General features: G+C 46.8%; 1 long non-coding RNA gene across 1 annotated transcript in view; it reads right to left on the bottom strand.

The window, feature by feature from the left end:
* The window catches only part of LOC118006500, a 125,238-nt gene that overhangs the window by 69,823 nt on the left and 30,064 nt on the right, over nt 1-25,351 (bottom strand). The window contains exon 3 of the long non-coding RNA XR_004678092.1: nt 16,304-16,444. This is a non-coding gene — a long non-coding RNA (uncharacterized LOC118006500). The remainder of the gene's footprint in view (nt 1-16,303; nt 16,445-25,351) is intronic.

Raw genomic sequence — 25,351 nt, forward strand, 5'->3', positions numbered from 1 at the left:
CAGTTGGCTGCAGCCAGCTATAACTTATGAAGATTAAAAACGGGTTCCCAGGCTATTGGATGAGGTGGTGTTTGGGTTGCAAAGGGCATTTCTCCTGCACTTTTCCTGTCCTCTCACCTTGCTGAGGGGCCCTCGGTTGCCTGGGCTTTTTCCGATTTGCTTTTGCATGGTGCTTCCTATCCCTTTGGATTTGAATTGGGCCATCTTTTCCCTTTCATTCTCTTTAAACTGCTTCTGCCTTGCACATGTCAGTCTGTGCTGATGTAAATAGTCTCCAGTCTCTTCTCTGCATGTTCACTGGAGATGTCGTGTGGTCCATTTACTGCCATACGTCTGCAGAGGAGTGCAGCATGGGGATCAAGTGTCCTGTCTGGGGCATCAGGCTGCACTGGAATGTTCTGCTCTGCCACTTTCTAGTTGTGGGTGAGTTGTTTAACATCTCTGAGCCCCAATTGCCTCATCTGGAGAGCAGGGCTAATAGGATTACTTAGCTTATAATGAACATTAACACTAGCAGTCATTATCATGGGCTCTTTGGCTCCAAGTGGATAATGAAACATGGGTTTTTTCTGCAGTGCTTGCATGCTGTATAGGATCTTAATACACCGCCCCCCATCACTATTTTTAAAACATGTGTGTGTGCGTGTATGTGTTTGGCAGAAGGTGTCTCTGGCAAGGAAAAGAACAGTAGGTTGAACACTCATCTCTATCTTGAACAATTTGGCCCCAGGACTCAGGGGTCGCTGAGGTTTCTGGGTCTATCCGTAGGCTTTGGGGCCACGAAGGATGCCTCTGGAATATTTGCTTGGTTTGCTAGACTCCCCTGAGAGTACAATAGGCCTTAGTACCCATCAGCAGCAGGATTCGAGGTGTGGTGGAAAGATCCAGTACTCTCCTCCCTCTGTGAGGTGTCACCAGTTCTCCAGGAATACACAAGAGCTCTAACTTCCAGGGGAATCCCATAATCCATTAAAGCTTTTAGAACTGGGTCCAAAATAAGCACAAAACCGGGACAACAAGTTCCCTCAGCCAATATTCCAAGGGCCAGAGGCTAGATCTTCAATTTGGACAGGAAAAAAAAAAAAATTCAGAAGGTTGGGTGACCTGGGCATATTTGCTGTGTGACTCTAGGCAAATCAGTTGCTCTCTCTGAACCTTGGTTTCCTGATCTAAGGAGAGCGCTGGATCTGTGAGGAGGCTGAGGTTCACTGATCATTAAGATCTATATCATCATGACCATTTTGTGACTCTACAAAACAGTTCTTCATCAGCCAGGCCAGTCAGCTGCCCATCCTCATAGGCATCCATACCCATCCTGGATTTTGCAGTATACAATGGCTTTACATATTTTCTCTAATTTTCAAAGCACATTCAGAAAATACTGCTAATTCGAGAGCGGCTCTTGCCCATTGACAATAATGCTGCCTGATTTGCTTGAGGGGTTCGGTTGCAGCCCTCCAGGTTAGTGCCTGATAGAATGCTATGCTGCTACTCATACCCTCATCCCCAGCAGCTGGCCAAGCCCAGCTTAGGAGCAAAGCTTTTTACTTATTTAACCAGGACTTATGTGGCACTATTCTAAGACTATGCAAATATCAATTCATTTAATGTTCATAACCATATGAATTGAGGATTTTTATTATTCCCCTTATATAAATGGGAAACTGAGGCACAGAGAGGTTAAGTGGCCCAAGTCATACAGCCAGTGAGTAGACGATCTAGCTCTTACCTCTACATTAAGCTCCTGCTGTCAGCTCCAGGCACATGGGAAGGGGGGAGCGATCAGCTTTGCTGGACACTCAGCTCCGGCTCATGGTCTATATTTCTTCCCAACTTTACTGTCTTCAGTTTTTAAGGGCCAATCACAGTGAATCTCTTAGCAGACCTTCAGGCTTCCACCTCTAAGTGGCTATGGTATAATGGAAGATGCTCGTTCTTACAGTCCAAACACGTGGGTCACATCCCCACTCTACCTTTTACTGGTTCTGTGACTTCAGATACCCATCACCTGCCTCCACTAGTTCATTTTAAAACAAGGCTCAGCAACAGAGGGAAAATCAATAGACCACAAATGGTGAAGTATCTTAAAAATTATAAAAAGCGAACTAGAACTAAAGGGATAATTGGGACTATCTGGCCCCTTGCCTATTATGGTCACTTATTACACATTTGTTGAATGATCACAGACAAGAAGCAAGACAAAAATCAGGAGGGTATACTGAGGCATGAATGCATCCCGTAGGCAGTGGTAGCCCTAGCTAGGTTTGCATTAGGGAAACCGAACCATTATTTTCCTAAGACCATGTACCTTTAAAATGATCTGCTCTAAAAGGGCACATTTTCCTCAGAGAAGGTCAGAAGCTGGGTGCTTGGGAACCCACGTGTGTGTGCATGTCCAGTGGGAGCCAAGTGATGGGTTGAGCCCAAACCACAGGCCTGGGCTCTGGGGATGGATGGTGGAGGAAGCTGCTGGGTGTGGTTAGGACGGAGGCCTGTGTCTACTGAGGGCAACCATTCCTCCAAGGTGTCCTGCGACCTGGGTGACAAGGACCCAAATGGGTGCCAGCCAGAGCCGAGTTTTAGCTAAATCTAAATAAGAGACTTAAAATGCTTCCTTTTTTAAATCTCTAAACACGGAAGCTTGAAATCAGTAGCCCCTGATTCCACCCCAGTCTGCAGGGAAGGCCGTCCAGGGGGTCCCCGCTGGGGACAAGGGTAAGCTCTCCCGCCATTGCCGGCCCCTGGCTCTGCTGTGGCTCCGGGTTCAAGCGCAGCTTGACTCCATTGACTTGAACGAATTAGTGAGCCGCTGAATGTGAGCAGTGTCCCCTTTTCAGTGAAAAACAAATTTTTTTAAATAATAAAATAAACAGGTCCTGCTGGCTTAGAGGAAACCCTGTGAGCTTCCAGGAACCAACATTCCCCAGCTCCAGTGCATTTTGAGGAGCGGAGCGCGGTCTGCGTGCAGACGCCATCTGGTCTGTGTAAAGTTAGCAGGAACAGGACCACTGGGGCAGCGAGGGCTACTGAGAGACTGCCTATGGCTGATGAGGGAAAAAAACACGGCCGCACATACATTCAAGGAAGAGAGAGTGCGGGCTTGAGGTGAGAAATGCGGAGTCAGCATCCTTGAATCCCCAGATATTTTTAGAGGGGGCTTGGAAGGACAAAAATGACCAAAAACTCCCTACAGGCCCAGACAAAGCCACAGTGTGTTCCCATTTACCGCCAGCCTGACAGTCACACCCTTCGTGTCTTTTACAGTTAGGCTGGAGCTCAGTGAGTGGAAGGAACTTCCTATAAACAAAGACTAGCAGAGATCGCATGGCCTTCCTCCTCCTCCCCGGCAGGCAGCCAGGAGGTCAAACAACGGCTTAACCTCTCGTGTTAATTAACATTCTGGCTCCCTTTTGCAAACGAAGAGCCAGAGATCAACGATAAATAAATCAGTCATTGGAACTGGTGGAGGAAAGCTTGCAAGCAGGCTGGGGGCGGCCTTGTGTGCTAGCCACCCAGCCCCACAGCCGGATCCGTGGACTCTGAGGCTGAGGCCGCTTTCACCTCCCAGGCGGCAAGGTTCCGCTCTCCAGGGAACACAGCGTCGCTCTGCCCGCCCAGCCCCAAGCAAGGGCTGCAGTTCTTGAAGGCTGTGTTCGGGGTGTGAGATGGTGGAGACTCAGATTCTAACCCACAGCCCAACTGCGGCGGGAAGAGAACCACACGCAGGGTTTGGAGTCTCACTTCCTCTCCTAGCCTTCGCTCCCCGGGAGGGAGCCCTCTCACTCCTCCCTCCTTCCTGTTTATTTTCAGTACCTTCCTCCTATCCCCCAAAGTTGAGCTCCAGCCCCCCTGGCCTTCCCCCACTGTCCCACCATTCCCGGGAGCCCCTCACGTTCTCACCTGCCTCGGAATCTGGAACTCTGAAGGATGCAGTTCTTGGGTGGGCCCTACAGACCACCTCTAGCTGTCCCCTTTGTTAGTCCCTTCTGACTGGGGGCAAAATGATTGCCATCCTCATGCTTCATCCTCCTTCCCTGCCCACAACTACTGTGGAAGGTTCGTGAAGGCAGCTACTGAGCAGGACAGCTTTCGTGTATCTGCCACTGCCTATAAGATAGCAAACATTTTTTTAAGTTGAACACCTCTTCAGTCATATATCAGCTGACCATATTCTCCCCCCCTCTCCAGGTCAGGCTTGGCGGCTGCCCATCTGTATGTTGCCCTGCCTCCATCCAAACAGCACCCCTGTCTTTCACCCTGTGGTCAGCCTTACTCTTTGCCTCTTTGTCCCACCTTTCTCACAGGTCCTCCCCGGGGAAAGGGTCCTCGGAGGTCTTCTCTCCGCCTCTCCAGCAACCCGTGGACTCCCCAGGAGCTGGTCACCCAGCTGCTGCATGGATAAGTGTCACTTGGATGCTCAGTAAAGCAGAGGCATAGATTTTAGGAGATCATTGGTGGGGAGTTGGGTCTGGGAACCTAGCTTGGAGGACTGCACTCTGAGTCAGTCACTCTCACGCTACTCAGCGTGGACTAGGTCTTAAACTGCTTTTGTGTCATCCACAGGGTCAGACAGAGCTGACACTGGGAAAGGTGGTTGCTCAGAGCCACCAGCTGGTTGATTAAAATGAGGTGGGATTCCCATCCCAAACTGGCCTCCTGAGCCAGCCTATCTTCCACTGTAGGGTTAAGAATTTTCACCTGGGCCCCCCTGAAGTAAATGACCTTCACACAACACATCAGGAAAATCCCTTAAATTCCAAGCTAATTGAGAGATTCCGGGGATAGTTAGTAAATACTTCTCCCTTCTCTATTGAGAAGCAGCAAGAACAATAGTTGGCTCTCGGCCCACACAGCAAATATCATTCCACCAGAGTTCTCTGCAGCTTTTCAGGCTTCTACTATATACAGCATCTATGAAAATAGAAGTTTTCTGAAATAGAATTCCAAGTCTAAAAGAGAAAGTTTTATGATACCTGGAGGCAAACCATTCAGATGTTTTGAGTTAATTTGGCATGGCTGAAAGAATTTTTACATTTGCAAAAATATCAAAGTTCATTTTCTGCCTCCAAAGAGCTTTCAAGCTGTAATGAATTTGGCATGAACGTATTTCTCAATACAAGATTTTTGTGAAGACTAAAAAAATCCCCCAAAACAAAAAACAAACAAAAAAAGAAATGGAGTGTGAACTAATAAAGTAACAGATTTCAGAATCACGGAAGGCTGAAAGTAAAGCAATGCTAGACATTTCCTAGTCCAGACCCAACATTTTAAGTAGAGAAAACTAAGGCTTTGTCTTAGACTCCTAAGTAGTAACAAAACAACAATAGAAATCACAGTTCTTGAAGACTATTTATCCCAGGTAGGGGATTGAAGTGAAATATAAATGAAGTATACATAGGACGACAGAACTTAAAATACTCTTAGTGGGGCGAAGATGTCCTATGAATGCAACATGTATGCAGAGTTGCGTGGGGCGGGGGGGGGGGGCAGAAAGACAGATTGAGGGACAGGGGATAAGGGTTCAGTGTCGCATCTTCAACACCTGAGCAGGTCATGACCGAGCTTTAGTGTTTTCATCTGTAAAGTCAAGGTAATAAGTTGGCTTGTTTTAAGGATGAAGTGAAGCTGTCTATGTGAGAGCACTCTCCAATCCTATCGTCTCTGTGATAGGACAACACACATGGAGTGCGTCCAGATGGTCTGCTTGGAGGGAAGTCTTCCCTTAGCTTAGTTCCTTCTGCCTCACCACCAAAGTAGAAGCCAATTTCTAATCTTGGTTCTTTCTGACCTTTTTGTCTTCTCTGATCCCACCCTGCCCCCCAAAGACTGCCCTTGTGGCCTTTTAATGGAAAAGGGATGCCCATTTCCATTCTGGATCCAGAAGAACAGAAGTATAAGCCCATATCTTGCATTTCTGTCTCCCAGGACCTACACAGTCTGCTGACCTACAGCAGTTCCTCAATGTTTATCAAATCCTACTGGAGGGAATAGAATCAAATGGAAAGGAATTGAATTCTATAAAAATGAATTCTATTCCTTCCCTCTCCAAACTGGTCTGCCTTTAAGAGGAGACCTAACAAAGAGATTCTTATCTGATGAGATACAGATAAAACAAAACAAAACAAAACAAAATAGTGAGCTCTACCTATTGCCAAAAAGTGGGAATGATTTTTTTCTATTTATTTTTATTTTAACTGGGCTCTTCCCAGATCTACTGTCTACTTTTCCCAGGGAAAAACTGTCCTCGGAGGAAGTATATAGGTTTATGTGGGAGGATGGTGTTGATTTGCCACAAGATTTTGTTTGCAAGCTCTCATTATGGGCAAAATGATCATTATTTCTCTTTGGTGGCTCTGAAGTTTTTCTAAGAGCCATCATGAGGAGACTCCTAGGAAAGGCAGACAGCAACTCAAAGTAATCCTTTTTCTGGTTTGCTTTTATCGTCTAGTCTAGAAACTGTGGCTCTTGCCACGTTCCTATCTGTGAGTTTGGCTTGGCTCTCCCCAAAAGGAGGTTCTCACTTGAACAGCACCTTGATACAATCCTAACTCAGCAAAACCTCCAACAGCAGGTACAAGACACTAAATATACCTGAGTCAAAGATGTTACAAAATTTTTCAAAGACCACAAGGGTTCATCAGCTTTGCAGGTTAGACTGTTTACCACAGCAAGGGCCAGGAATAAGGGGCGGGTCTCTCCTTGGAGATCTCAAGTCTTTGCCTGTGGGATGGACTCCCCCAACCCCTTATCAGAATACATGGAATGTTCTGGAATGTCATGGAATGCCCTGCACACTGGCCATCCTCCTGACCTCCGTGGGATGAAGTCTTCCCTCTGTCCCTAAGGAGCAGCCTCAACACTTGCACCTACTCTCCCCCCTTCTCCAGCCACAACAGAATGAGGCCTCATTAGGAAAGGAGGACTATACCACTATCTGAAAACACATGAACACACATTTTTATTTTACCCAAGAGCTACTAGAAGGGAGGAGAGTGGTGTCTGAGTGGTATCGGCTACTCTGGGTCATGACCGGAGCTGTACATGTTTTCTTAATAGCACTGGATATTTGTACAGGATGTTAGAGTTTACAAAATTATTTTCACCGGCATTGTCTCATTTGATTGTGGCACCCCATGACTTAAGGGGATTGTGGCCCTCATTTTAGAGATGAAGAAACAGAAACTCAGAGAAGGTCTCCAGATCCAGCGCTTTTCTCCCCCCCCCCCCCCCAGGCGTCTAGCAGTGATGGAGAACAGGCAGCTGGAGAAAAGTCAGGTCAGCTGACCGCCATGTTCGGCAACACCGTGAAGGAAGGAAACAAATTCTGAGCCCCTCTGTGTCAGGCAGGGGCCGGATATTCTACATTTTCTCACTGAATTCCCCCAGCTCCGGCTTCCTGGGTGCAAATCCCAGCTCCAACACTTCTTAGCAGGGTGGCCTTGTAGGCAGGTTATATGCTCCGTCTGTGCCTCAGTCTCTCCACATGTAAAAGGAAGATACCGACATGCCCTCCTTAGAGTGTTATCGTGAGGTTTAAATCAGGCAGCCCACTAGAACACATAACCCTGCGGGAAGTTAAGAACTCACTGCATATTACCAATTATCACTACTGTTATTTCCCCTTGTTTTAACAGGAAGGAAGAATGCTCATGAAGATTAACATTGCAGAGATTAGACCGAAGTTTGCCTCCAAAGACCTGATTTTTTGCTGCCTTCAGGTATCTGTTTACTTCCTACGTTCTGCTCTTTTTCGTCCTCCTGGACCCTTCCCCCTTGGCAGTTAGCCTGTTGCCCTTCGAAGTGTTCCTGATCCTGGGCTGCCTGCAGGAGAATAATCTGAGACCCTCCCATATGGACAGAATCAAAATTTCTGGAGCCGGGGGCCCAGAAATCTGCATTGCTTCACAAGCAGAGCAGATGACTCTTTTGCACTCCGAGGAGGTCAAGAGCCACTGACCCAGATGGACCACTTCGGCAGCTGTCACTGCCCAGTCCTCCCCACCTCCCCCTTCACCCAGGAAGAGCTCCAAATCTGTGTTGCTGTAAACACTCCCTCCCCTGCACAGTCCCCATCTGCTCCTTCACGATTAGCCATGATTAGCAATACAAGGCTGATGCCAGCTCACTCCGTGGTGACTGGTCATTCAATCCACTTCGAATAATGGCTTATTGCAATGATGGCGTATTTTGCCTCCAAATCAGGCAGGCTCAAGAGAGCAGGTAGGGCACAGAGAAGGGGAGGAGAAGCAGAGGGTCAGGCAACCTCCATTTCATGCACAAAGACCCACCAGGCACAAAGATGCAACAACTACCCACCTCGAAAATCTCCAACTGTACTGAGGTCAAGCCTACAAAAATGAGATAACACAGCAGGCAGGCCAGCACAAAAAGGAGAAACTAAATCAGTATTTGCATTAGAATTTTATCTTATCTCGCAAGGACAGCAGATCCCTTCCAGAGAGGAGGCCAGGTGTCAGTAACCACATGCTTTCACTTATGCCTGCTTTGCAAATAATAGCCAACCACCCCCACTCCCATCCGTGTGTCTACCATAAAGCTTTTACCAGCTGACCCTCTGAGAGTAAGACTGAGCCTTAAATTGCAACCCCAAGCCAAACCATATTTCTGGGTTTTTATGGTAATTCCCCCCCCCCCAAACCTCTTCTTAACTAGACTTAACCTCTGGTTCTGTAAACAGCTGAAGATCCTAATTCCTGAGAGGATATCAAAGATCCGTACTTCAGTGGGGGAAGATGTTGAGGGTGTAGGGCAGAATGGAAGGAAAACAAGCATTAATTATTAAACACCTACAAGATTTTAAAAATTACATACCATTTGGCACTTATCCTGTCCAAAGTACTCTGTCCCCATTAAAGGCAAGGAAAGGCAGGCTTCTCGCCATGGTGAATTTGCCTGATTATGTTTTCTCTCTCCTAAAGCGGGAAGGATTTGCCTTCACTGGTTTAAAAACACGCTTCCTCCGGGTGGGATGCTCTGGATGGGAACGCAGTTGCCCTATCTGCATTGATTCGAGGCAGTCTCTTATTTTACAAACTGGACTTGGAACCACTTAACAAAAGGCACTCTGCAAATACATGTGGCGAATATGCAAGTCAGCTCTACAGCCCTGGGCATGTTCTTAGACCAGAACAAAAACCCTGTTCTCAGCTTTATTTTGCTGGCTGGAGCTTGGAGCAAGGCAGCAGTTCAGGGTCCGCCTTAGGAAGGCAAGGTTGGACCTAAAGAAGTTCCTGAGGTGCCTCGCCCTCCACAAATGGGTACGCTTGGGTTTACCCACCATGTTTTCCGTATCATTGAATTTCTGCTACAGGTTTTATGTTACTGTTGCAATTATTGTCATCTAATAATGCGGATAATGGGTGTTGGGGTCTGGGCTGGGAGGTCCAGTCACTGCCATCAGGGGCGCTGTCCTCCTGTGGCACTCAGATCTCAGGTGGGGATGGTCCAGGTGAGTCATGCCCAACAGCCCCTTAGACCCTGGTGAGGCACCCAAAATCAGAGGCCAAATCATGCTCAGATACCATCTAGTCCAACTCCCTCCCTCATTTTACAGATGGGTAAACTGAGGCCCAATGGTCGGGTGTCACTATGACACAGTGAGTTGGTAGCTGCACAAAGGTAAGAATTTGGGCCCTGTGAGTCTTAGTCCAGAAACAGCCATGTTGCTCTTTAAGCTTACAAAGAATAGAAACAATATGAACACATTTTCTGAAGTTTTCATCATCTTAAAAAGGAGAGAGACAAAAAGGGTAAAGATCAAGAAGCAAGTAATATGTAATAGTGGGGTGGGGTGGGGCAGAGTGGTCTGAGCTCAGGCTCTGAGATGGCACACAACTTGGATCAGCCACTTAGCTGATGGGTGGACTTGGGATTTACCTAATCTTGTTGAGCCTTAGCCCTCATGTTTAACAGAGATAACAGTGCCTACTTCACGGGGTTGTGTTAGGATTGACGGAGATAATACTCAGGTCCTGGCACACACAAAATACTTAATAAATGTTGGCTCTTATTACAACCCCAGTGCAGACGTCCAAGGACTTAAATAGACTGCCAAGGCATCAGTCCTGGGGGGACTGTCCTTAAGCCAGACTTCTTCCTTGCCAGCTCCTCTTTCCGGTCCAGGACCCTGGCTGCCCACCCCTCCCCTCCGTCCCTCCAAACAAGACAGTCATGATGATGTTAGTACTCAGCTCCATGGATCCTTCCAGAGGGGAGGCAATGTACTGAATGCAATGTCCTCCTGCAACTAGAAATGAAGTTGCAGGAGGACATGGGATAAAGGGTACTGGTAAGGAAATGACAGTGGGAAGTTTAGGAGAGCTACTTACGGGGTTCCTTTTATCTGTTATCACACGCTAGGACATGTAATAAAGCCTTTATAGTATAGAGAATATGAAATATAATCAGCAGCATGCCAGTCTCCATGGCAGTTACGCTGGTAACAAAATGAATGCCCATTACTTTTCTCTTCCCTTGCCCAAGTCATTAGACACCCTGGCTTCATGCGTAAGGTTGGTTTTCTCCCCTCCAAGACCATTAAAACTATCCCTGAAAAGGTGACTTACATGGCATTCTAATCACTAGGCCTCTGCTCAGTTACTGTATAGTGATAATTAATATTTATAAAGATGACCCTGGTTCAACACAGAAAGATCAAATTAAGATTCACTCAATATAAATAATATGCATACATAATATTAATCCAGTAGAGTTTTTGTGAGAAATACATTTGATCATGTTCTGAGTCTCTGCAAGCTGTACATCTGTGATGCACATTAAGCCGTATGTCCGAGGTGCACATAAAGCCGTACGTCCGAGGTGCACATAAAGCTGTACATCCGAGGTGCATATAAAACCATACATCCGAGGTGCAATAGCCACACCCTATTTTCTGGCTCTATCAGAAAATACAATTCACTCTTTTTCTTAACTCCAGATCTGTAGTTTTCCTTTCGAGTCCCCACTTACCTTCTTGCGAAATATGTGCCCAAAAGGACAACAGGATAACATTTTCTCAAGACCGTATTTGTTTTGCTGAGCGTATCTCTGCTTCTGGCTGCCGCCCAGCTGCTGGGGACCCTGGGGGCTGAGAGGCTGAGGTTCCAACGTCTCAGTTCAAACCCCAAAGCACAGCGGATTTTCATCTGGGTTTCAGAGGAGTCATTCTCTTCATTTTGTTTCTGGACACAGGCGCTGACCCCCCCCAGAGATAAGAACAAACAGAATGTGTTCTGTCTTCCCAAAGATGCTACATCAGCATGTATTTCCCACTTAAAGCTTTTAAGCGTTTGACTTACACACTTATGAACACCCCCAGTGGACCGTTAGGGTTTGGTTTAATCCCCAAGAAAACTGGCATTAAAATAGACCTTTTCCCGGCAATAATCATCTCATTTATGATAAATTATTCTATTCTCAGTACCTTTGAGACACATGAGAGCTTTTATGTAATAAAGAAGCCATTTATTTCTGAATATTTTAATGCATGTTTCCATATTTTTCTCATTTTTAATGCAAGGGCCATTGACAGTCCTGTAAGAGAATGTCTTTTAAAAGCAAATTTATGGCAAATCTTCCAGTGAAATGGGTGGCAACATGCATCATTGCGCCGCTATACCACCAAGAAGAACAGGGCAGAGATGTTCTAATTCTCATTTATGCGCATAAAAGTGTAACCTCTACAGAGAAAGACAATGTTACTGGGTAAATTGATAAGAGATGGAAGACCTCTGGTCAATTTGTGCCCCATCCTTTGACTTGCTGTATGTACTTAGCCAGTGCTCGGTCTCGTAGGCCACATCTGAAATACAGGAAGGAGGCGCAGCAGCAGGCGCCGGGGAAGATCACGAAGGCTCCTGAGGAAAAGAAAGTCAGGTCGGAGCCTTTACGTGTCAACTGGAAAGAGAAGCTGTTTTGAAAGAGCTGAGAATCAAGGAGCAGAGAGAAGGGCCTTCGCTAGAAGTTGGATTATTTTGATTTTCTAAACTTCCATGTCAGAGCTACTTATTTGGATGCCACCACGATGGTGGTTCTTGACTGGGAAGGCAGTAGTGGGGTCTGGCAGCAGAGACAGTGTCAGCATCTAAATGTACACATATCTCTGGTTCTGTGATGCTCATTTATGCTAGACTCTTGGAGCAGAAAAATATTTTGAGACATCTCCTCAGATATGTCATTCTGATATGCTTCCTGACTAAGAACCACCGCACTAGTACAGATATGAGATTTATTTTAACCACCATTGTAGGTATTTCTAAGAGACAAGAAAGTGGATCCCTGGCCTGAGCGGTACAGCATTTCTGGGATAGGAAGCCAACTCTCATGGTTAGCTTTCCGGTGTTCTTCTGATAGAAAGCTCTGTGCCTTTTCTGGACAAGAGTACTGTCCATCAGTCATACTAAGCCTTTGTCTTTAGTCTAGCTGGTCCGAAGTCACCCTCTGGATAAACCACAAATGGGCTTGGTAAAGAGTCTATAGAGCAGGGATCTAGTTTTAGTTCTGGCCAGATGAGGCATTTTGGGATTGTCACCCAACACGGCACTAAATATTGCCTCCAGGCCTCCCAGCATCCTTCCCAGCACCTGGAAAAGGTAAACAATGTGACAAGACAAGAGGGACAGGATAAGTCAGTAGGAGGATGATTTAGTGACAGCAAAAGCTAGAAGGAAAGAGCAACCCAGGCTTTGCCCTCCTCCGTGGGCCAGGCACCGTGCTACGTGCTGCCTCTGGTAGGACGGAGACGTCTAGCAGGAAGTGTCGAAGGAGCTGGGATCATGCGGACGGTCTACTACAGTAGTGAGTAGCACGTATGCTGCGAGCCCTAGAAACGAGCAGTGCAAATTATGATGTGTTGTAAGTATAAACTGCATAGCAGTTTTAAAGATTTCGTACAAATTTTAAAAATATAAGTTACCGCATTAATAATCTTTATATTAAATATATGTTGATCTGCTATTTTAGACATTGGGTCCAATAAAATGTATTGGTAAAATGAATTCACCTCTTTCTTTTCTCCTTGTTTAAATGGGTGACCACCAGGATGCCGGGGTGGCTCAGTTGGTTAAGCAACTGCCTTTGGCTCGGGTCATGATCCCAGGGTCCTGGTATCGAGCCCCGCATCGGGCTCCCTGCTCAACGGGGAGCCTGCTTCTCCCTCTACCCCTCCTCCCTGCTTGTGATCTCTCTCTCTCTCTCTCATACTCTCCCAGTCTCTCTCAAATAAATGAATAAAATCTTTAAAAACAACACACACACAAATGGGAAACCACTAGAAAACTCAAAGTTCCGTATGTGAGGCTTGACCTTGGGGCTCTCATTATCCTGCTGCTGGGTGCACGGGCCTCAGACTGTTAGTCAGAGTCAGCTCTGAAGTGTGGGAGGGGAAGCGAAGACCTCTGATTGAAAGTGATGATCTGCCGTTACCCAGGACCTCGCAAACGTTCCAATGCTCTTCATATGGAATGAGCCTCTGAGTTGCTGAATGTCAACGGAGGCACATGCCTCCACCAGGGCTCCACCAAAGACACAGGCTTTGACCAAGGGCCCCCGGGAAGAGCTCGGCATCCTCTCCCAACGGAGAGAGGAGCTGAGTCCCTGTGCAACCAGGAAAGTGGTGATAAGAAAGTGTGCGGTGCTCCAAAGCTGCGGGAAATGGCTGCAGGGGGCAGTGGCGCTAAAATGTGGGCAAGGGGCGAAGGACCTGGAGAGACCAGGAACCAAAGAGGAATCTGTGTTTGCACTTTCCAACCTTGACATTTCAAAAACTGCACAGGAATTCTGTTGTAGTAAAGCAGATATTCACTGTACCCTTCAGAGTGCCCAGTCCTTTGTGAAGTGTTGCCATGCATCAGCTCCTCAAATCCTATGAAAAGCCCTATTAGGCAGGCATTAGGATTATCCCGGGGTACGAATGTAGAAACCAAGCCTTGAAACTTGCTGTTTTCACATCTGCTAAGTAGCAGAGCTGGGGCTTGAAGCTCAGAGTCTAGTCTACCCCTGCAGACCATGGTCTGCACCAAAGCACAGCTCAAAACACAGGGGCTCCAATCTCAGGAGGCTTAGGGGGCCTTGGGGAGAAGACAAGGGAGAGGGGGATACATCCCAACCATATTCCCTGGAATCATTTTCAGGACAATCCTGGGAGCTGGGACCACAAGGAAAGGAGATGGAAGTAAGTAGCTGGGAGTTGACAGTCCCTGTTTGGGGGACTGAGCCAGAAATGCAGGTACAACGTCGCCGCTGAGCATGTGGACTCTGGAGGCCACTACCTGGGTTTGAATCCCACTGTGACCGCTTCCTAACTGGGTAGCCAAAGGCAGTCCCCCAAGCTATAAAGTTGGTTAATTCTAGCAGCTGCCTCGAAGAGCTGCAAGAATTAAATGAGATAGATGCCTAGAAAGTGCTCAGTAAGGCACATAGCGAGTCCAGCAGTGAACACTGGCTGTTCTTACAACAGGGCGGGTTTGGGAGAAAGCTCTCAAGTGTGGCTGCCCATCACCCTTATCGCCACCTGCCCCCCACAGGTATGGGGAGTCAGTATGTTTAGAGTCATGAAATGTTGAAGTGCTCAAGAGCAAGCCAGCTTTGCCCTGTGGCAGGGAGAAGAGGTGCAAAAGAAAAATGCTGTAGGCTTGGGCCTTCCTCCTCAGGAGATAACAGAGTGTTGAGATGTTTGAGGACACCTCCTAGATGCTTCTCAGTGCAAAAGCTGGGGTCAGTTTGACCTTCCTTTGCCCATAGTAAGGAAAGAGCACTTTGCCCCGAGCGGGTGAAGCATCTTTTGGGGAAGAGGACTCGCCAGGTGCTGTCGGCACAGCTCCGTGGCCTGGCATGGTGAAGTGGGCCAGCAGTGTGCCCAGGAACGGCCTGTATTGGACACTGGGTGGGCTAGGTCAGCACACAGGGTAGAGGCAGGACTGAGGAGCCTCTGCTCTTAGCGGTCAGGGAGTACAATGGTCACAGCAGGCCACAGAAAAAGAGGACCTTGGGGGGCTTCTGGAGGCTTCTTAAGTAGAAACTCTTTCCACTTATAATCCATGTAACCCACTTCCTTATCTTTGGAAGGGCTGTTTAGAAGCTAGAGATACCTAAGTGTGGTTTTCTAAGACTTGGTGCATCACCTAGGAGGAGTTACTCTGAAGCTCAGGCCAAGATGGCCGCACAGAAGGAAATTTGACTGTGGTCAGTGGAAGTGAAGGCAGCACTGGCTGTTGCATTACAGAGGGGCCACATGCTGGTTCACCTTGGATGGGTACAAAGGAGACAGGGAATCTGGGGCCAGACCTTGAAGGGTGGTCTCTCCTTCCTTCCTGTTTCTCTATTAAAGACTACATGTGGGGCGCCTGGGTGACAGAGTCAGTTCAGTGTCCGACTCTTGATTTTGGCTCCGGTCATGATCCCAGGGTCAGGTCATGATCTCAGGGTCGTGAGCATGTTGGGCTCCATGCTCAGCGAGGAATCTGCTTGAGTTTCTCTCTCCCTCTCCCTCCACCCCTCCCCACTGACACTCACTCGTGCTCTCTCTCTCTCTCTCAAATAAATAAATAAATATTTTTTAAAAAAGAGTACATGTAACAGACAGCCTAAACTCTGAGCCGAGAAAAGCAGGCCCCTGGCTACTACTGGCAAGAATGATAACATCTCATCAAGGACGAGATTCCCTATCACAACAGGGAGTCTCAAATTAGTCAAAGACTTGGAATGGTTTCCTGATAAATGAAATGTAATCAATTATGGTGACTTCTTTTGGGGATGTCAAATGTCTAGTTCCTTTCTCTTTGTTTTCTTTGGATTGCCACTGAGGTCAAGTGCAAAGTTGTTGATCTCACCACAATAGCCCAGAATACACGAGCACATCTGTGGCCCAGGACACAGCACTCAAATGACCAGATATAAAATGTGGTGCTAAGTGAACCGAGCAGCTAGGGAGACACAATCTGGCAACAATCATTAGCTATTAGAAAGCTATATATATAATATTAGAAAAAAATATGTATATATCTTTTAAGTGATATTTTAAAAAGATATGACAACACAAAATGTTGGAGCAACTTCAACTCTCATACATTGCTGGTGGGAACAGAAATAAATATTACTTTAGAAAACTGTTTGGCAATATCTCCCGAGCTTAAACATGTGAATATCTATGTTCCAACAACTCCAATCCTGTGAATATACCTAACAGAAATATGTACAGATGTGCACCAAGACACATGTCACAAATTCAAAAAAGCCAATACATGGACATCTCTTTTGCACGACTTCAAAATCCACTTGACCTTACCTTTGTTGTCACAGCTGATTCCAGGCAGACTTTGGTGAAATCAGTAATGCCTTGCCTAGGACCTGCAGCACATACATTGGACTTCCTGCAACGTAGCCTTTCTGACTTGGGATTCCCTTGGAAAACTCATGCACGCACAACCTGGAAGAACAGAAATTATGCTTGTGGGATCATCCTTGGCCCACGGGAGGCAGGAGCCAATGGGCAATGGGTAAATGTTTCCACTTCTGTCCTCCCTGGTGAAGTTCTGAAATGCGTTTCACAGGATTGAGCACCAGCTGACTACAATAGTGGTTAACTTAGTGACACATCCATAAATTGGGCTCCCTTCTTCCATGTCACTCTCTGTGGCCTGCTGACCAACTCCCAAGAAACACATTCTTGAACGAAGTGTTCACAGGTAAACCTCTGTCTTATGCTCTCCTTTTGGGGGAACAGGCTAAAATAGTTCAATTTGGAAAACCTCCAATAGTAGAATGAATGAATGAATTGTGGAATATTTATAGGAAGAACTGTGGAGAAGAACTCTATTCCCAAAAATGACTGGAACTCACAAATAGAATGTCAAATCAAATTGCCTAGACATAAAAGAATATATATACTTTCAAGTGCAAAGTTGTTGAATATATATATATATATATATATATATATATATATATATATATATTCAAAAGCAGGCAAAACGAAATTACAGTGTCAGAAGTTGGGAGAATGATTACCTTTGGGAAGGAGGAAGGGGGCCGTAAGGGAGAAAGTACAATGGAGCCCCTGGTTATACTGCCAATATTCTCTTTCTTGAATTAGATATTGTTAAGTGAAGCTCACTTTATGATAATTCCTTGAGCTGGGATTTTAGGTTTTGCACATTTGTGTTATACTTGAATAAGAAAAGTTGTTAAAAGGGCTTAAAGTCAAGATTGTGATGACTGATCTTCTTCCCCTACTCAACAATGCACAAGCTTGCATTAGGATCACCATTTAAAGCCATAGTCTATTATAGGAGATGAAAATTCCAGTGCCTTCCCTAGCCTGGGGGTAACATAGATAGGTGATGATGGCCCAGTGGGACTGTGTTTTTCTAAAGAGGGTGAATTCTCTTTAATTCCAGCTATTTAAGTTATGGTGATAAACTGGCACTCCAAAAAAAAAGAAGAAAAACAGTAAGTAAGCAAGTGAGCAAGAGGGAAGAGAGAGAGAGAGAAGGAAAGATGGAGGGAGGAGGAAGAAATAAGGAAGGAAAGAAAAAAGGAAGAAGGATGGAAGGGAGGGAGGGCAGAGGAAATAAAACTCTCATTTGTCATCCGGCCAGTATCTGTGGTGTAAACAATCCCATATGGCTGGCTTCAGGCCACCAAGTGTTTCCCAGTTGGCCCATAGCATTCCTGAACACTCTACAACTGGTTCTGATGGGCCGGTCTGAGTGGGCTCCGACACACCACCAGCCCAGGCCAAGAGCTGCCATCTGTGAAAATGGTTCCAGTGTGTCCCCATCTTGGAATTTTTCAAAAGAAGCCAGAAATCTGGATTTGTAGGTGAAAACCCTTGCTTTTTAAAATGATATCAGCTCATCTAAATTTTTCAAAAACACTTTACAAACTAAGAAAAAAAAAAAGCACATCTACAAACTAGATTTGGCCCAGAAAATGCCAGTGTTTGACCTCTGGCCACAAGCTAAACCTTTTCAGGAGAGTTTTCAGCCTCACTGATGCAGCATAACCCTTTGGATACATAGGGTGAGGACTGACTCCGAGTGGCTGAATGGTGCGGTGGGGTCCTACCTGGGTTCTGGCCCCAGTTTTCACTATTGCAATTGTTTTACTGACCCAAGCCTCAGTTTCCCCAATCGGGTTAGGATGCCTTCTGAACTTCTTGTGGCAGAACTTCTTCTCACAACTGAACTTTTAGGGTATCTCCTCGTATCAGAACCTCTAGGATAACGTAATGAGCATAAAAATCCATGAGGCTATCCTTTGGGACTGGACAGATTTCACAACATGGCAGAGATAATCCAGTGGTGCCCGGTCATTGGACAGAGATTGCAGGTCACTCATCAAAGAGGAGGTGAGGTTTCCCTCAGGCCATCAGTAGAACGATGTCCATTGGCCTGCGGGGAAGTCCAGTCTGGGTGCTCCCTAGTCCTCAGACTTCTTGATTTCTGGAAGGTGACAAGTCCACTTTCTTGAAAGGACACAGATTATGGCAGGAAGACCTGAGCCTTGGAGTTGGTCAGACTTAGGCTTGCACCGTGTCTCTGCCATTTGCTAACTAGGGACTTCAACCTCACTTTCCTCCTGAGCTCCTCCTACCTCACAGGGATTGTGACAAGAAGCATCAGCTATTTAAAGTGTCCAACTCTGTTTCTGCAACAGTGTCAAATAAATGATAATCACCACGCTCCTCATTACGATTTATCAAGGCATCTTCGTAGAGGTGCTTGACAGCCAACAGCCCAGATAGTCATGAAAATTTAATCTTATGCTTCCCTTTGTGCACTCTGTCTTCTTTACTCTGTTATTTTAGAGATCCAGCCAGAGCTAATATTTCTACAGATCCAGACAGGTCTGGACACAGATATTCTGATCTAATACAAAATTTATGGGCTCCGGAATGCTCACAGAGACATGCCGCTATGTATTCTGCTGCAGAAAATTCACATACGAGGAGGCAAAGATTCAAACTTGGAATATCTGAGAAGACAATTAGGTCCCTTCATTTGGGTTGTTAACTTATTTTGAAATAATATGTATAGGTTCCCTAAAGACAGGATCTGTAACTATATCAGAGCCTGAGACAAAGGGGAAAATCATTCATACTGATCCTGTTCTTATTTAAAAGTTTGATGTTTGTTCATCATGGCTTTTTTTCATTAATTTTTATTTTAAAAATATTGCATTAAATATTATCTTGATCACTGCATTGTTGGGTGCCTATTACATTTTGTACTGCTTCACCCGCGTCCCAGACCTGCTCTCGGTCACAGGAGTACCCTAAATCAACAGCTACTTGGAAGGATTTTTATGTTTTTGAGAATTTCTAGTTGAATTCAATCAAGAATAAAATTCAAGTCTCCTTACATAGTGAGGCAGGTTTTTGTGAAGAAAGCCTTGCACCAGGAGTCAGAAAGCCTGGCTCTACTTTTAATCTGGGCATATTAAATCACTTGAGTACCTTGCTAGACTTTTCGGAAAAGTCTGTTTCTTTGACTCTAAAATAAGGATAGGCACATGCATACTTTCTTTGCAAGGCTGGAATACCTAAATGTTTACTAAAAGAGTACATTAAAATATTCCTTTTGACTGCTGAGTTTTTTGGTATGCCCCATCCATATGTGCAAGGAGGGCTAGTAAGCATCTCCCTGTGGCTACCTCCGGGGCATTCACTGGGCTCCCCTGGTTATTCCCTGGGCTATCTGGGAAGGCTGGGTAATTAGGCTTGGCAGCTACTCAGCTAGGACCGACACTCTAATTAATTGTCCCAGGAGAGACTGCTATTAACAGTGCTGCAGGGGAACTATTAGGACCATCGTAACCTCTGCCTCTGTAGACCCAGTCTCTCTGTCACCCTCATGGAAAGGCTTCCACTCAGCACTCTTGACTCTGCAAACCTCCTCCTAATCAAAGTCTTGCATGGGTGCATCTAAGGAGGCCAGGCCTATGCTTCTAGCCAGCTGCAAAGGAATTTGGGAAAAGAAGTTTCTGGCTCCTTCCTGGGGAAATGGAATCATAAATCTGGAAATTTTCAAACCGACAAGGGGTCCTGGGAAAGTGCTGAGCTGTTAGATGTCATGATGGATGTCCCCGGGAAAGCAGAGGGGAGCGGTGGGCGGAGGGGGGGGGGGTGGCTTTTGTAGGCTCGAACAGCATTCACGGGCATATGTGCAAACACAGAGGCAAGGGACCAAATGTGCACTTGGAAAATCACCTCCCTCTCCCCTGAAGCCACACAGGCTTGAAGCTACCCCTTCTTGCATGTCCTGGAAACAAAAGTGTTTATGAGAACCTAGGCTGATAACTCCTGGTGTCCCATCATCCACTTCAACCCTCAGATTCCCCTATTTCCTGGTAATCTGATAATAACGTGACTGTCTTGCCCCCACGGGAGGCTCTCTGGACTCGTTAATCTAAAAATCCTTGGGAAATGCATCTGCTAAGGCCTAGAGCCAACTGTCATCATGGTCAGCTTCCAGACAGGCAGCAAAATATTTTCAAGTTCTAAAATCCTGTCCCTCGCCCATCACTTTACCTAGCCTGGCTAAAATCTCTGTAGAGGACACCAAACAAACAAACAAACAAACAAAAAAACCCCTCAAAATGACTGCCCTGTCTCTTTTATATAGATTACCAGGGGCTCAAGCTCCAGCACAAGAAGGTGCGTGTGAAGTGAAACAGTGAAGTCCCCAACAGCACGTCCTCCTCGGAAGCTCCTCCTCTTCAGCAGCTGCCTGCGTGCGTGTGCGTGCGCGTACGTGTGCGTGCGTGTGCGTGCGCGTACGTGTGCGTGCGTGTGCGTGCGCGTGTGTGTGTGCGCGTGTGTGGTTGCTTTGCTCCTTCTTTTATATTGTGAATTGATTGATACTGAGGACCAGAACGCATCTCTGCCTCCCCCCACCCAACACTATCTCAAAAAAGATAGTTAACAATTTTTTTTAAATAACTTTTATTTTTATGCAATCATCTTCCTTTACTCCTTTTCATCACAAATGTGTTGGGTTTTCCACAGAAAGAATATAATAAGTGGTGACTATATCCTAAGGGGAACATCACAAAGGCCTATTGAGTCAATAGTATTGTGGACAGTTGTTTATTGTAGAGGAAGGAGATAAGAAAACTCTTTTTTTTTTTTTTTTCTACACTACTACTTAAAATCAATACTCCCAAGTAAGAAATTATTTCAGAAAGATTCTATAACTTGAAGGAGGCTGGAACTCGAAGATCAGGTCGCTTCAGAGGAGAAGCAGGAAGCAATGGAGCATCTGTGGGTTCCTTAAAAGACTCTACAGATGGCAGGGCGCCTGGGTGGTTCAGTCAATTGAGCATCCAACTCTTGATGTCAGCTCAGGTCATGATCTCAGGGGCGTGAGATGAGTCCCAGGTTGGACTCCGCACTCAGAGGGGAGTCTGCTTGAGATTCTCTCTCTCCCTCCCCTGCTCATGCATGCTCTCTCACTCCAAATAAATAAATTAAATCTTAATTTTAAAAGAAAGACTCAATAGATGTGAAGTTCAGGCAAACCAGAAGATGCCAACACTGGCTCTTTGTTTAATCTAATTTCATTCTAAACACCGGGGCAGTTAAATCTCTAAAGCTATTCTTAGGTTTATTAGACTTAATACAGCTTGTCTTTTGGCTCACAAATGGGACCAAGAAAGGAGAAGGAATGCTCTTCTCCAGGAAGGCTTTCCCATCTCCCACCTCCAACTTCAGAAATTATGTCCCCCTCCTGGGCAATTCCATAGTTCCTTTCCCCCCCCCCCCCTATATTATTGATTACATTTTCCTGTGTTTTCTGATTAATTGGGTATACATTGCTCTTCTTCACCAAATCACACATTTCCTAAAACATAGAAGGGCTTGTGTCCGAGTTTGTTTGGGCTGCTATGATAAAAATATCATCAACTGGGAGGCTTATGAACAACAGAAAGGTACTTCTCACAGTTCTGGAGGCTGGGAAGCCCAAGATCATGGCCCTGGCAAATTCCATGTCTGGTGAGAGTCAGCTTTTGCACTGATGGCTGTCTTCTCACTTCGTCCTTACATGCTAGGAGGGACAATGAAACTCTCTGGGGTCTCTTTTATAGGCACTAATCCCACTGATGGGAGCTTTGCTCTAGCAACCTAATCGTCTCCCGATGGCCCCACTTCCTACTACCACCTCCATGGGGGTTTGGTTTCAATACATGAATGTGGCAGGGACAAAAACATTCAGACCACAGCAGCTTGGAATAGGGTTGAGTCACAGAAAGTCTTCTATTATCCTTGTTATTATTGTCTTGATGCATCTAATTCCTAAGTCAGGCTGTTCTGTGGGCACTGGGCCTGTGCTTGTTAAATCAGTGAGTGGATTCTGAGGCTCTGTTTTTGCAGTGACTCCTCCGGCGCCCCTCCCCCACTTTCCCAGCGCGCACACACACACACACACACACACACACACCCCACTCTCAGAGTACCGTGACACCATTCCTTCTACTCTCAGGTACATGGGTTATTTGAGGGAGTGCTACTTTACAAAACCCTGAGGACATCTGTTTTAATGAAGTAAGATGCTTCATCTTCCCTGGGGGACCAGAAAGTTATCAGACCACAGTGACGGCAGGGAGTGACTCTAAGCCAGGAGGCTAACTCCTGGAAGAGGATTTGCACCCACACAGCAGTTCCCTTCCTCTGTATTTTGGGGACTATTGCCGAAGGTTAGTGAGAGGTTTATTGAGATCAACACCCACTCCCTGGTCCCATTCGAGACCTTGATCTGACTGCCAGCATCTCTTAAATGCGTTTATGACTGGGTCGCTAAACGCCACTCTTCCACAGCTGAACACCGCATAATGAAAACGTTATACTCTGAAATCCCATGACATTGAACGGATAGCCTTTTCCCTTACTTCACTCGTGGCTGCCCAGGGAAGTCTTGCACAGCCAGGAAGGCAGCAGCCAGCTCTCGTGTGGGGTAGTATACTGCTGCTGGGACCCTCGCACGGCCACTCTCGCAACACAAACGGCGTGGCGTTTTGTGCATTTAAAGTGCCTCCAAGGTATCTTTAGTGTTCCAGGAGACAATAATAATAATACACTGACAGCTGAATTGGAAGGCAAAATCCAGACAGTGGGATTATTGACTCTCAGAGCGAGATGTCTGGGTGGCCGGTGTGTGAGTTCAGTCCCAGCGGGAGGTGGGCATCTGCCCTATCAGAGGGCTCCTGACATCTACTCCTTTAAATGCGAACCAGCAACTCTAGATCAAAGGTGAGTCCTTGGGGAAGGGCTACTGATAAGGTGATTCCGGGAGAAACTGTCCCCAGCTGAGTAGAGAAAGAAGCCCCCGTGGCCAGGGGCCCCTGGGTGGCTCAGTCATTAAGCTCTGCCTTTGGCTCAGGTCATGATCCCAGGGTCCTGGGATCGAGCCCCGCATCGGGCTCCCTGCTCAGCAGGGAACCTGCTTCTCCCTCTCCCACTCCCCCTGCTTGTGTTCCCTCTCTAGCTGTCTCTCTCTCTCTGTCAAATAAATAAAATAAAATCTTTAAAAAAAAAAAAGAAGAAGAAGAAGCCCCATGGCCAGACACAGGCAGGCAGGAGCAGGGCCTGAGGGATTCCCCAGCCAGCCAACCCACTTTCTTACTTCTCCCCTGCCCCTTGGCAGCACCCCCTCATTTGTCCTCTCAGTACAAAGCAAATGCCTGCGAGGAAGGCAGTTGGCCTCTTCGTGCCTGCCTGAGTTGGAAAGTTCCTCCAGGGCCTCTCTGTAGCAGACATTCAGCCCCTTGGCTGAAAAGCAGCGCAGCGCGGCTCCTTGGGAGCTGTGTGGGACCTGTACCAGGGATGCTAGGGAGTCTACAAGATGGAGACAGAGCTCAGTCCTATGGCAACCCACCAGGATGTCCCTGCTCCGAGCTGCCTGTCTCACAGAGCCCACTTCCTCACCATCGCTTTGAATTATTCATCAGCTCTTGCAGAGAAACAAAAGGCAAAGTCATTTTATTTCCTCCAGAACGGACTGTCCTCCTCACTGACCTCGGGGAATCTTAAAATTCAAGACAGAGCATCCAGCACTCTCATGCACTTTGGGAAGAGACAGGAAAATGCCCCATCATCTTCCCCTTCCAGACTAGCCGAGTCCTACTGAGCAAGTGTCTGGCTACTTGGTCCTTCAGGCTGTGCTTTGTCCCCCTTCTCACTGATCATGAGAAGGACAGGCAGGTATCCTTGGCTTCCTGCTGACTGACCTTGATCAATAGGTACCCGGGGTCAGGACAAACATCCTACCTCGACCCTAGGGCCATGCTCAGCCTCCTAGCTTCTCTTCAGAGAAGCTCTACACTCTTGGTGCTCGGCAGCCCTGTGTCCCATGAGACTTTAAGTGGGAGACACAAAAGGGACTTTTGTCCCATAGCCACTACCAATCCCACCCCCTTTACTTCAACCCGAGCCCTTGATTTCTACTTCACGAAGGAAATGCAATCCACCAGGCAGAAGCTTTCCTCCCTCTACGTCTAGAATTAGAGGCACCCACCGTCTTCACACTATCACCTCCTCCTTTCCTGACTTGAAGGAATCTTTCCTCTGAAATCACTACTGGTTCCCGAGATGCCTTTTGCCTGAGGGCCCCGCCCCTTCACTATACCCTGCTTGCTTATGTTCACCTCCTCTTACAGAGTGGCAGGATGGCATGCTAATTAGGGGGTGAGCCCTGGGGTCGCCACCTACCAGCCGTGTGACCTGGGGCAGTTTCGGGCTGCCCTCAGCAATGGGATAGTTAGGCAGTTGTCAGGGTTTCTGGGAGACAATAACAACCCTGGTGATCAGAGGGGAAGCAGTCCTGCACAAGCTCACTAACAGGTGCCTATTGCCATGGCAGCCGGTCTTAGATCAAATTCTGCTAAAAGTGCAAACACTTGGGGCGCCTGGGTGGCTCAGTCGTTAAGCGTCTGCCTTCAGCTCAGGTCATGATCCCAGGGTCCTGGGATCGAGCCCCGCATCGGGCTCCCTGCTCTACGGGAAGCCTGCTTCTCCCTCTCCCACTCCCCCTGCTTGTGTTCCCTCTCTCGCTGTGTCTCTCTCTGTCAAATAAACAAATAAAATCTTAAAAAAAAAAAAAAGTGCAAACACTTATTGGCAAGCAGACACAAAACTCTTCCCTTACATCTGTTTTCATAAGCTTGGCTTGGCCCTGCTCTATCCTCAAGCACACCAACAAGCACCTTGCATGAAAGAATCACTTTTGGGGCCCCTGGGTGGCTCAGTCGGTTCAGTGTCTGACTCTTGATTTTGGCTCCGGTGGTGATCTCGGGGTTGTGGGATGGAGCACCCCCACCCCCCGCACTCAGCATGGAGTCT

This window comes from Mirounga leonina, unplaced genomic scaffold, assembly GCF_011800145.1.
Source record: "Mirounga leonina isolate KUSES-001 unplaced genomic scaffold, KU_Mleo_1.0 Mir_97, whole genome shotgun sequence".
In the NCBI taxonomy this organism is placed as follows: Eukaryota; Metazoa; Chordata; class Mammalia; order Carnivora; family Phocidae; genus Mirounga; species Mirounga leonina.